Raw genomic sequence first — 14025 nt, 5'->3', positions numbered from 1 at the left:
GCGGATATGCCATTGCAAAATATATACTTAAGAGATTTTTTTTATCTACAAGCAATTTCATCTGCTTAATCGCACAGAATGCTGCATTAAGTTTCTTGCAAACCTCATCAATATGTAGATCCCAATTTAAAGATTCATCTAACATGGTTCCTAGAAATTGAACATCATGTGCCATGGCTATTCCATCAGTTATATCAACTCCATCTGGAATGTTATTTTTTCTATTATAAAATTTCATCGTAACAGATTTGGAGGTATTTAATATCAAATGATTGCATTCACACCAAGACGTAAATCTATCAATGACCTCTTTGACTCTTGTTATTATATCTTCCAGTGTAGACCCAGTGATTGTCATTGTGGTATCATCTGCAAATATAGTTATGTGGCAATTGTTAACATGTTCTGAGATCATTAACAAATACCACAAAAAGTGAAGGTCCCAGTACTGATCCCTGAGGAACTCCTAATGTCACATCATGTTCCTTGGACACAATATTGTTATATTTGACTGTCAAATTCCGACCACTCATATAGGATTTTATCCAAGTCGGTATGTTATGTGGAAACCCAAGCCTCTCTAACTTTAGATATAGAAAATCTGATGAAACAGTGTCAAACGCCATTGACAGATCAAAAAAAATACTAATTACAAAACTATTGGCATCAACTTCGGAGTATATGTTATTGAGATAATCATAGGCAGCGGTTTCTATGGAACCATCTTTCCTAAATCCATGTTGATTATTACATAGTATACTATTTGACTTTAAATAATTCACTATTCTAGTAACCACCACTTTTTCATACAATTTCGAAAGAGAACAAAGTAATAAAATTTGTCGGTAGTTATTCAGGTCATTTCTATTTCCTTTTTTAAAAAGAGGAATGACTAAGGCTTTCTTGAACTCTTCTGGAAAGTAGTCTAGCATGTAGGATTGATTAAATAGATAAATGAGAGGAGATACAATAAGGTCAAATATTTCTTTAACAACTGGTATTGACATGTCATCTGATCCACTCCAATTTTTATTTTTCATTAATCTCAATGCAGCATGAATTTCAGCTTCAGTAATCGGTCCATTCTCAAATGTGTGTACAATATTAACATTTGTACTGGTTGTACAAGGTAAAGCTAGATTTTGACCTGAGTGTGTGGAAATAGCCGTTTTAGCAGAATTTGCAAAATGATGGGCAAATAGGTCTGCTACAGCAGAAGAGTGTTCAACCACAACTGATTCATGATGGAGAGTGATAACATTATCAGCATAACACTTTCTTTTTCTTCCCAACTCGTTGTTTACTATATTCCACGTTTCTTTAGTTTTGTTACTGGCATTGTCAATTTTAGTGGAAAAGTAAGTAATCTTTTTTTACTCAACGTTATTCTTGTGTTGTTTCAGCCTAGATTTGTATACAGCCATAATACTAGGGTCAACTTCTCGATCAGTTGTAATTAGATGGAACATATCTCTTAGATGTTTTCCTTCCTGGGCAACATCGTCAGAAATCCAGTTATTATTAATGCCCTTGTCTACAACAGTTTTTCTTTTGGGGCATGAGACATCAAAACACCAAGAGAGGGACTCTAAGAAAAAAGAGAATCCATCATGAATAGTCATATCATATAACGTTGGAAACCATATTGCAGTACTGAGTCTAGTTCTTAATTCATTAATGCTGCTAGTATTGACATGTCTTTTTACTATGACTGATTTATCAGAACTTTTTTTTTCATTATTATTTACTTTTTGTTTTTTAACAGTCAACACATTGACGGACAATACAAGGACGCAATTCCTATTAAAATGGATCACCGATATTTTTATTGAAATATTGACGGAAATTTTCTAATACTGGGTTGGAATATAAAAATTGAGAGTTTTTTTTCTTGACCGTTCTTGTCAAATTGACAGTCGGTTATAGCAGTCCCTGTCCTACATGGCAAATATTTTGGTCAGGTGGGACAGGACGGTTATAACAGTAAGAATAAGATGTATAGAAGTTCAATGAAAAAAAAAACAATTTTAGAAATAGCATCTTTATTTCAATGTATTTTTACTGATGCCATTTTTTTAACATAGACCAGGGCATAGAGCTGGCTTATCAGGACAAGTCTTACAACGTAGGGCAGTTTCCTTTCGGTGATTTTCTTTGGAGCACAGCTTACACCTCAAAAAATATTTATTTCTTTTGTGACCGGGAGGAAAATGAATTAGTTCTTGAAAATGTTGAATTGATGTTGCTTCCATATTGGAACTTGATGGAGTAGGATAGATAGTTTTAGGAGAAGACTGAGCTCCAGGAAACTTTATGAGGAGACGAGCATCCTTGATTTTTGGATCAATCCCCAATAATGATTTTATTAGTTGATTTCTGAATTCAATGAATTTGATATTTTTTTCAGTAACTCTCTTATATAACTAGAATGAATTCCACACGGAAACATCCAGCAAATGGAAAAGTACTTTTTTTTTACCAAAACACTGTTTTTCTGGGACATGAATAGTATGCTATCATTTGGTCTGCCCTGTCGATTCCAGACATATTTTTGTTATAGTCAATAATTTCTTTGGGTTTCATCGATCTCTTGTTATTTCCATTCACTGAAGGGGCCATTGATGGGTGTGCCGTAGTTATGGACAAAACTTCACGTTTATCCTTCCATTTGGAAACGTATACCTTGTTTTGTCGCCGCCATATATCGTCGCCTTTTTTTAGTTTACTTTCAACTACTTCACTTGGATTTCCAATTCTGTCTCTTCTAAGTGTACCGGTAACGTGTGTTCTCCTTTTGAGTAGATGATTTGCCAAAGTGACACTATTATAATAGTTGTCCATAAATAGATCATGGCCTTTGTCTAAGTACGATCCATCAACTGAAATACCAAATAATAATGATAATTATAATCCTTATTTCAAAGAGTGTTTTATACAAATCAGCGAAAAACAAAAAAATGAAACAGTGTCAATTTTCATAATTCTTAAATCTAATATCTAATAAGAATAATTTAGAAAATCTTCTACATTATATGGTTCTACTTCAATGAGGAAGGATTTAACATTTGTTTTAAATTTGTTAATGTTGTTCAAGGTTTCAATGTTCTCTGGTAGTCTAATAAAAAGTCGTATAAAGGCATAAGAGGGATGTTTTTCAGTTGCTACTTCAGTTGCTATATCTATGTATTGGATAAGATATGTTACTACAATTACGTGTTTGATAATTATGAAGGTCCACGCACTTTGTAAAATTATTTTTATGTTTATACAGATATTATAGTACACATTCATATATATATATATATATATATATATATATATATATATATATATATATATATATAAATTGCATACACAGTAAGTATGTGATTTTTTTTGAAAATTCCTCTACAGGTTTCTTGATTATTTCATTTTAAATAAACATCTTATTGTTCTTTTCTGAATGGTAAATAAATGAATCATGTGACTGTTCGATCCCCAAAACATAATCCCAAATCTTAGTGATGCTTCAAAATTTGCAATATAAATAATTTTTAATGAGTAATCATTTAGATATTTACTTACTACTCTTAAACTGTAAGATAAGTTATTTAATTTTTTTGCTAAGTTTTCTATATGGATATTCCACTGCAAATGCTCATCTAAAAATACTCCCAAAAATTTTGAATTCTTTTCTAATTTCATTTCGCTACCAGACAATTTAACACTACTTGGTGTATCTTTTTTTTGTTGTTGAGTTCGAAACAAAATAATATTAGTTTTCTGGACATTCAATATACGTTTTTGCAAACCAATTACTTACTTCACTTAAAAAAATTTGCCTGTTGAGTTAAATCAAATAAGTTAGAACTAGTAACTAATAAGTTTGTGTCATCCGCATATTTAGTAATGCTGTAAGATATATTAACAGGATACTGCAATATTTTCGAGATGTCATTCATAAAGAGTACAAATAAAATTGGACCTGTTATACTGCCTTGAGGAACCCCAGTGTTATTTGTTTTTACGTTAGATTTAACTATCATTGATATTTTTACTATTTGTTGCTTATTTGTTAGGTATGATGTGAACCAGTCTGATGCAGTTCCACGAATTCCATACCTTTCGAGTTTTTCAAGTAGAAATTTATGATTGAGACAATCATAGGCTTTAGATAAAACCAAGAAAATGCCTAACAATAAATGGTTATTTTCAAATGACTTTACTTTTTTTTCCGTAAATTGCATAATGGCTGTCTCTACTGATTTTCCCTTGATGTATCCATGCTGAATGTTATTAATTATTTTATACTTATTTAGGAAGTTCATCAATCGGTCGCACATCGCTATTTCAAACAATTTTGAAAAGGCTGGTAAAACACTAATTGGTCTAAAATTTTCTAACAACTCACAATCACCTTTTTTGTGTACAGGAGAAATTAGGTCGATGTTCAGTTTTTCTGGAAATATCCCAAATTTAAGTGAATTGTTCATTATAAAGCATATTATACTACTGGCTGTTGGCAGAGAGTATTTAACAATACTTGCTGGAATATCGTCAACACCACAAGTGTGCTTATTTTTCAGTCTGTGTCCTAAGCTAATAATTTCATTTATAGTGATTGGGATAACAAACATTGATTGAGTGTTGTTTGAAATATCACAGCAAAATTTTTGAGAGTTCAAGTTGTTAAGTAATTGTGGAATAATTTGTACCAAAAAATCATTATAGTTATTTGCAATTTTCTCAGGATCCCCTTGTAAATGTGTATTGTTTCTTTTGATTTTTCCAGTTACTTCATTATGAATATCCCCACATTGTTTTCATTTTGTTATCAGATGCTATAATTTTCTGCTGAAAGTGTTCTTTACATTTTCTTATTATCAGGTCATTATGCTGTGTTTTCATTTCTTTATAAATATGTTTCAATTTAGGATTATGATTTGAGATCATTAGGCATGTATCAAAGTACCAATTTTGGACAAAACTTCATCTGGGGGTTTTTCTCCTCTTCCCTTGTATATGTCTATATTCAGAACATACCCATCTGGAGTACACAACTCATAAAATTTGATACCATATTTCGTCTTTTTATTTTTCATAAATGTACGAAACAAGAGTCTTCCACGAGAAAGTAAAAGAGATTCGTCTAATGATAACTGTTTAGGTGGATGATAAAACACTTGAAATTTTTTCAAACACATTTCTAATAATCTGCGAACACTAATAACCGATCGTCTTCAGACTATTTTTCCATGAATTGAAAAGCATCGTGATATTTGTTCGAATCGCCTGCCACTCATTGTTGCGGGAAATATAGCAGAGGATCCAAACTGAATAACGTTCGAATACTATAGGGTTTCAATTGTCCTTGAAGTAAACACAGCCCAATGAACTTCTCCATTTCTTTCACATCGACTTTCACATCGACTTTCACGAACTCTTTACTCCTTGAATATCTAGTTTTTGGACATAATTTACGTGTGATTGCTTCACCATAGTCGTTTGTGGAATCCACTATCATTTCCATGATTTCGCTGTCCCACACTTGGTTGAATATCTCAATAGGCAAAGACTTGGCATTCCCCTGTATTTTTATACCCGTGGCATTTTCATTGAACTGAAAATCATCAATAGCTGCCACGGTATCCACCCAATCATCCACAATATCGGGGATCATATGTGATACATTCTAAAAAATATTTGAATGTATAACTTTCAAAATGACAAATTCTAGATATATACCTCACTCTCAACCTCTTCATTGGAACCCTGTATGTCATTATTATTATTATCATTGCGATCCTCTGTATTTTCATATTCGGAATCCGAATAATCTCCCTGATCAAGTTCCGGGTCATATTAACTCAAATCACTCTCAGTAGGAGCAAAAGGATCTGGTTCAATAAATTCATCAGAGTCGACTTCGTCATAAAGTTTGAGTAAACGCATTCTTTCTTTTTCATCCATGGTTTTCTGTCTCCGAATAATCTCCCTGATCAAGTTCTGGGTCATATTCACTCAAATCACTCTCAGTAGGAGCAAAAGGATCTGGTTCAATAAATTCATCAGAGTCTTATATCAGGAGAATGTGAAAATGTTGTTATCATATCATGTTTTCAACATGAGGGTATTCAAAAATAAATCAGTCCTTACCTAAAAACTTGAATATAAAGGTAATCACTTATAACTATGCATGCCCTTATGAAAATCACAACACACTTGCCGACTAATATGGTGCGGAGTTTGCCACGTGAGTGAACGATGAATTTCAGCCAAACACCCACTTCAAATCAATCTGATTTTTAGGCAATCAACAACACATCTTCCTAGGGGGACAACTCATTCTCACGAACATGCAAACATATCCATTTGGCGACAGGCACAGCCGTCATGTCCACTTAAGTTTTCTCGGCTATGACCGTTGCGTCCCTGTAGGCGCAACGGTTATAGCAGGTTTGTCCGTCAACGTGTTAATATGTGGGATAGATATGATCTGCAGTGTTAGGTTGTACCAATACACAGTTATAAATTTCTAATATTGCTGGTAGTGTGATCCTTTATAATTGGTGAATATTCTTGTAGGGACTAACATATTGAATTTCAATTTAAATGAGCTGAATAGATCCTTCAATAATTTGGTATTAGTATCGTTTGCCAGATAATCTATATTGAAGTCCCCACACAAAATTATATTTTCAGTTTTATTCTCATCAAGTTTTAATGTATGTAATAAACAATTAAAAAATAGGTTTAAATCTCCACTTGGAGGTCTATAAATGGTGATAACTATAACTTTAAAGCTATTCACTTCACAATAAATTCTGCATATTTCGATTTGACACTCTGAAGAATTTTTTTTCAATGTAAGCATTTCCTTATATTTAATACCTTTTTTTTACAAGGATACATACACCACCCCGAATATGATTTTGCCTGCAATAAATTGTTGTTGCCATTTCAAAATTATCAAAATATGCATCTCTATAATAGTTTTCAGTTATCCAGCGCTCCGATAAACAAACGATTTCAATATCATTATTATGAACAAATGATTCAACAGAGTTCAAATTATTCAAAAGGCCCTGGACATTGACATGGCATAATTTGGTTTCACATACTCCCTGACTATTATTTATATCTAAAAAAGCTAGTTTGCTAGGTGGAGCACTATTTTCGCTGCTCAAATTTCCTTTGGAGCCTCTTGACTTAGGCGAGAATATAAAAAATTATTTTTAGGTGCTTCTAATATAGATTCTTCATAGCCTGTTGTTTTTCCAAGTTTTTCTTCATTTGATCGGCAATAGCACACTTCCAAAAGTAGTTTATAGGATTTTTCATTTTTTGAATTGAACCTAAGTTGTTTTTCTGCTAATTGGCTAATTGACACTATTGTTAGTTTATTCCACTTTCTGGTATTGAGACATGAAGCTGCCACTGAAGAGACTTCAAATTTCCAAGAATCAATAAGAAGTTGTTGGAAAGTTTTGAAATTAGCCTCAAGTTCGGCCGTATCAATAGTAGAGTTGTATGATCTTTTTTTTAAGGTCATTCTTTCAGCTAAACTACAACATTCTTTCAGAGATCTTGCTATATTCATTGCGAAAGTTGCAGATCCATACTCATTTTTACTTGCATCAAATCTAGATATTGATTTTGTTGCTGCAACAAATGAGTCAAAATATACTGGCTGCAAGGCATCATACAAATTTTTCACGGTGGGATGAAGTTTTTTGATTACAACCAATATTTTAGCAAGTTCTCTCATTTTCCGAGAACAAATGTTTATATGGTGCTTTTCTCTATGGCTTGTTAGGTACTGCGCTCCATACTTACAGATTAGAATATCTTGCTTTGCAACAAAAGATATTTTATCGGCTAGCATTCTTGGAAATAACGTCTCTTTGAGTTTTTGGTCCACATGATGCTTCATCAGAATATTTTGTGCATCTGATTTATGTGAAAATATTGTTTTTTCTCCTGGGTTTTGTGGACACTTTTTGACATGGCGCCAAAGTTGGGCAGGTCTGAAATACCCCAAACAATGTTTGTATGGTATACATTCAGAATAATTTCTGCCAGGAACATGATATTTTTTGACAGGTTTCTCACAGATATCTGAATTTTTTAAATGGTTACCTATCTTCCTTATTGCAGAAATTAGTCTTTTACGGGTGATGTCATTAGGCTTCAAAGTTGCAATCTTTTGAACATCCATTTCCTGTGAATGGCTTCTGAGAAGATGTCGTCCGAAATTCAAAACGGAAGTTTCACAGAAATAACAAAAATCCGGAAACCGTTTGATTTTAGAATATTTTTTCTTTTGGGTCTGATCGTTATTTTCTGATTCATTAATAAATGACACTATTTTATCTAACGAGGCAGAGATGCGTTCTGAAGTGGCTGATATTGTACCATTACTTTCACTTATTATAGGTTCTTTTTCTGGGAAACTAATAAAAACATTCAATTGATGTTGGTCCAAATTTCCTACAATTGCTTCCGAACTATCGGAATTCTTGTTGAACTTGAAAATCCTAATATTTTGAGCACTACAGTAAGAATCTGAAGATAATTCATCGGTATCTGGAACATATTCTGATTGATCTGAATTAAAATGTTCTTCAAGTTCAGAGTATAGATCAGTGGGAATATCAGCATTTTCATTTTTTCCATGAGTTTTCTTGGCAATATGTGACGTGGTAGGTGATGTTTTGAAGCTGGTAGAATTTAAGACCACATTTTGCAACACTATAATATTTTTGCTATCATCTACTGTTTTCACCTGACTCCCATATTCATTTCCCAATACAATGTTAGAATTATCACACATTGGTGGGACTTTATTATAGTCGAGCCGGTTATTGATAAATAAAATAAATATTAATATTGAAAGTGGCACTGACAAATTTTCAGAAGTGGGACAATTTTGACTTAGGTGAAACATATTATTATCGACGTATATTTGTTGATTTTCTCGGTCTCCTGAAAATCAAATAGAAATATGTAAGGAATTTTCCCATTGACAAGTATATTGCTATACAGTGTCATCCCCAAAGTATGCACCATATGGGAAATTTATTTATTGAGGGTTTTTCAACAAAATGTTATCCTTGATAAAAGTTTGTGCATGCCCTAAAACTAAACATACACCAACAAAATACAGGAAAACACACGTAATATACGAGAAGACTTCAAATAATTGATTGGCCATCTGAGCGAAGTTTTATTTTTTTACCCATTTTTTTTAATGGGGTCTACGAAAAAAAAAATTTTTGAAACTATAAATAGACAGCATCCTGTATACGACGGTTTATTTTAAAAGCCTGTAATATTACGAATTACACAACTATGATGATAACCACGGTCAATTTTTTTGAAGAGTAAAATAATTTTCCAAGTTTTTGGTGCAGTTATTTTTATTTTTTGTTAACACCGAAAATTACTCAAAATATACTGTATTGTAGCAAGAACTTAATGTTCAATAATATCAAAGCACAAAACATCAAAATAATTCTCGAAAATAATCTCCAGAAAATCAGTGAGTTTGTTCTCAAATACCTATTTTATTTTTATGTTTTGTTATTTGATATTATTGAATATTGAGTTCTTGTTACAATACTATATAATTTTGAGTAATTTTCTGTGTTAACAAAAAAATTATTTTACTCTTCAAAAAAATTGACCGTGGTTAACACCATAGTTGTGTAATTTGTAATATTGCAGGCTTTTAAATGAACCGTCGTTTCCAGGATGCTGTCTATTTATCGTTTTAGATTTTTTTTTATCGTAGTCCCCATTTTTAAAAAATGGGTAAAAAAAATAAAACTTCACTTGGATGGCCACGATTTCAAATCTAGATGTATTTTTCAATGCTGAACAACTCTGAATAACAGTTCCCGATATTTTTTCAAAATGAGAGTCTTGTCTTAAAATCAAATATTTGAAGCCTCCTCGTATATTACGTGTGCTTTACTAAATTTCGTTGGTGCATGTTCAGTTTTAGTAGATGCACAAACTTTTATCAAAAATAACTTTTTGTCGAAAATCCCTTTATAAATAAGTTTCCCATATGGTGCATACTTGACACTGACACTGTATAAAAAATAATACAGAATATTGTTTTGATGCGTGGGAATCAAGAGGAACTTTTTTTATTAAAAACAAATATTTTCAATTGAAATATTATTTATTCAATTGAACGAAAAATTAATTTCATTTATCCTATCTGAAAACCTGAAATAAGTTCAGGAAGTAGGAAAAGAAAAAATATTTTTCAATGTAGACACTGATCAAAAATCATTCAATGTCCAGCCGAAATGTAGTGTTAAAATTGAAAATTACCTCCAGTATTCACCAAGATTTGTGATTAATTAGAACAGTCTATCAGAGTTTCACTATCATTTGTTATTCTAGTAGGTTCAGAAATTAACTGATCAATTCCATATTATAACAAAAGGTTTTTAAATTTCACTGTATAAAAATTCGTCATTCAATAGATTAAAATTGCAATCTCCAACCACTATACAGCGCCATTTAGAGTTAAAAAGAGAATCACATGCATTATTTTCAAAATTTTCTAAAAAATTTACCTCAGAGCTTGAGGGCGAACGATAGAAACATCCTACCAACCACTGACTAGACCCAACATCTACTTTAATAGTTTTACACAATATGTATTATCTAAGTGTAATGGTTTTATATACCGAAAAATTAACATTAGAATTAACATACATATATGATAACACCTCCTGTATACCGACTATTAGAATCACATCTGATCAAACTGTAACCTAATATTTCAATTTTCGAATTATTGATTTCTGGAGTTATTCTTGCTTCACTGATTGAAATCAATTTAGGATTGAGCTGCAATACAGTATCCCTGATCTGATCAATTTTAATGAGTAAACTTTGAGCATTTAAGTAAATAATATCTATATTGAATTGTATATAGGGGCGATGAGTTAGTTTTTTTTGATGCTGATGCCAAACTTGATCAACAATAGTAGGTTTATTATTTATATATTTGATCGTTTTTGAGAAATCTCCATTCCTAATATGCCCATATAATTGATTTTTTATTTATTCATTTATAATGTTCTTGCTGCAACCTGGCCAGGCTGCAATATGGTCAGATGCAATTTTAATATTAGGCATATTAGAAGGCTTATTCTTGAGTGCATACCATCCTCCAGTGAATTCAATTTTACTTTTATTGGTCTACTTTTGGCTACATTGAATTTGCCTAATCTAAATGATTTCAGACCCTGTTTGTTTATATTATAGTCTTTCAAAATTTTATTCACAGTGACCATATTCTTATCATTACGCTCTGCTTGTATTTGTTGGGTAGATTCATTCACATTAAAAATTTTAATATTACTTGCCCTTCGTTGTCTATCCATCACCTCGGCTATCGTGTTATCCATTTCACACAGCTGGGTTAGTCCTGCCTTTGCTGCATTATTTTGTTTGAACTTTTCTTGTTCAGATTCCAGTTTTGCAACCTTTTCTATCAAGGGGGAAAGTTTCTTAAAGACCACTAAACAAATTTCAAAACTACATTTCCATTTTGAAATTCATTATATCCTTTTTTATTCCTTCACCTGTTTCTTCCATAGCCTTGATATTCTTGAGAATAGCTGGAGCGCTTTTGAATGCTTCTTTGCAGTCAGTGTAAAAGTACATAATATCAGTTTAACAAGTATTATAGCTTTGTATTCAGTAGATGTTGAATTTACAGTTTTTCGTAGCCTTGGGATTATAGTGAAAAATATTTTTGCAACTATCACACATTACAATTTTTAATGAATATATATTCATTCCACAGAAAAATATAGAACATAGTGAAAATAATAGTAGCATATATGTTTAGTTTAACTGTATTGATGACTGAAATTAGTGTCTAAGGTTTTATATATTTTTTTCAGAGTCCTGCTCTATGATAAAGACAGCTGAAACACTACCAAAGCCATCTCAAGCGCAAATCAACCTGGGAAGCTGAAAAGAAGATAAATAAAGTTTGTGAAATATTGTGGAATAGTAGTAGTGTTTTCTCAATTTATCATCAAATAATTTTGGTTGAATGATGTTTCATTAGTTGATATGTAATTCACATGTATTATCAACCATGTTACATAAATACCATAACCATAAAAACAACAAAAACCAAACAGGGCTTACATTAGCTTTTAACGTTTTCATTCACAAAATAATTTCATTACATTATGTTCACATTTTGACGAAGGTAATATAGCTGGGAAGTGTTTTGATTTTCATTTTACCAACTTAGCATTGGAGAAAAATACTTTCTTACAGGTGTATTGCAGGAAACAGGAATATTTGTTTTATTGTTACAGGAATATTGTTTTATTGTTGTATTTTATTCTCTTTCAGGAAAACCTTACACTTGAACACATTTGGTCATAATGGTGCTTTCTTTCTTGGATGTTTATAAGGCATAAGTGATATGTCACTTGTCCTGCTTTCAGAGTTGATTTTTCATTATTTCTTGGTGATAGCAAATTTTCGTAAATGAGTTGCATGTAGTTGAATACTCCGACATTGTACAAGTTTTTCTATGAATAAATACTCCAAGGGGGACAATGAATGGAAGTCAGAGCTTCAATTGTTCTTTGAACTGGAATTTCAATAATTCTTTACTTCAGTATCTATTTTAAAATTTACTATGTAGTTAGGACTGGATGTCAATCTCAAGATTAGTAACCTTGTTGAAGATTTTGCTCTCGGTCGGGGATATTATCAAGGTATTGGAAGTTTTGAAATCAAATTTATTATTGCTCCTCTTTGGTGCAATCTACGAAATAGTTCGGATATAAGAAAAAATCTGATGGATGAAATTCTTTCATTATTTTTCAAATGAAGTGGACGTCTTGGCTGAATTATTTTCTTGCTGTATGTTCTGTTATTTTGATTCACAAAAAGTTTTGCTTGCACGACTTATTTATATTTCCAGAATTTTGGTTAAAGGTGCTTTCTTTCTTTCTTAAATGTTTATGCAGAGTTGATTTTCATCATCTCTTGAGCCTCACATTGCAGTTGATTTTGATCATGTTCAGTAAGTTCTAATTAATTCCTGAAGCATTTCTTTTAACTCTTTGAGGCACAGAGCGAACACTGCGAAATATACCTTAGCAGCGCAGAATATATATTTCTGTAATTCGTTCAGTTTCTTTCGTTATTATTGAACACTAATTAATGAAATATACCCTAGGTACGTTTATAGAATTTTTTGTTTTGTTTAAATAACTATTCTAAGGTGGTATGTCATATGTACCACCATGCAACTAGGGATATTAGGATGAACAAACATGAAATCCAGGCCTTATATATTAAGTTGATTCGAGTTCAATAATATCCTTGATTATACATTATGATAATCAGAAAAACAATTCTTAGATTTAGATAAACATAATGGGATATTGCAGGTTTCGCACATCCAGTCGGTACGTATCTGTTTCTCTCTGGTGCTACAGTGTGCACATCTTCTTCTTGAGCCATATACAGGCATATGGGCATTTTCCCTATGTCTTATTTCTGGGGGAACATACGGCTTATGTTTTTTGATTTGTATAGGTTTCAAGGGCATCTGATCATTTTCTTTTTGACATATTTTTGTGTGTGATATCAATGAAGTGATTACTTCACGTCTGAAATCTTTCATACTTAATTTGGAAGAAGCATCCAGTTGCTTATGTAGAACATATGCGTTAACAATACATACATCTAAAAAGTGAAAGAAAATCCTATGCCACCATTTCTTTGACTTTCTGTCGATTTCATAACAACTTTTCAGTTGATCCAACTTATCAACGGAATTCATGTGAGCATTGTAATCAGATAGAATGGCTGGACAGGGAACTTCTTGGATAACTCCTGTTTTTGTTTTACGATTAACTTTAGTCACTTCATTTGATTGATGATAGTTCGAAATCAGATGTACGCAACGTTTATCCTTCCATTTGACTGTATATATGCCATTGTTGCTTTATAATGATCAAAGTCGCCCTGTTTCAATTCCTG

At 32.0% G+C, this 14025-nt stretch overlaps 1 long non-coding RNA gene across 1 annotated transcript in view; it reads left to right on the top strand.

The window, feature by feature from the left end:
• The window catches only part of LOC111515815 (uncharacterized), a 34182-nt gene extending 21934 nt beyond the window's left edge, over positions 1 to 12248 (top strand). Inside the window, exon 4 of the long non-coding RNA XR_012465996.1 lies at positions 11913 to 12248. This is a non-coding gene — a long non-coding RNA (uncharacterized lncRNA). The remainder of the gene's footprint in view (positions 1 to 11912) is intronic.
• Positions 12249 to 14025: the final 1777 nt, after the last annotated feature.

Source organism: Leptinotarsa decemlineata, unplaced genomic scaffold (assembly GCF_025532065.1).
Source record: "Leptinotarsa decemlineata unplaced genomic scaffold, Ldec_3_MD MMD2_tig00003192_RagTag_RagTag, whole genome shotgun sequence".
NCBI lineage: Eukaryota > Metazoa > Arthropoda > Insecta > Coleoptera > Chrysomelidae > Leptinotarsa > Leptinotarsa decemlineata.
The sequence above is the reverse complement of the archived record's forward strand: the minus strand, read 5'-3'. Positions and strand labels throughout refer to the sequence as shown.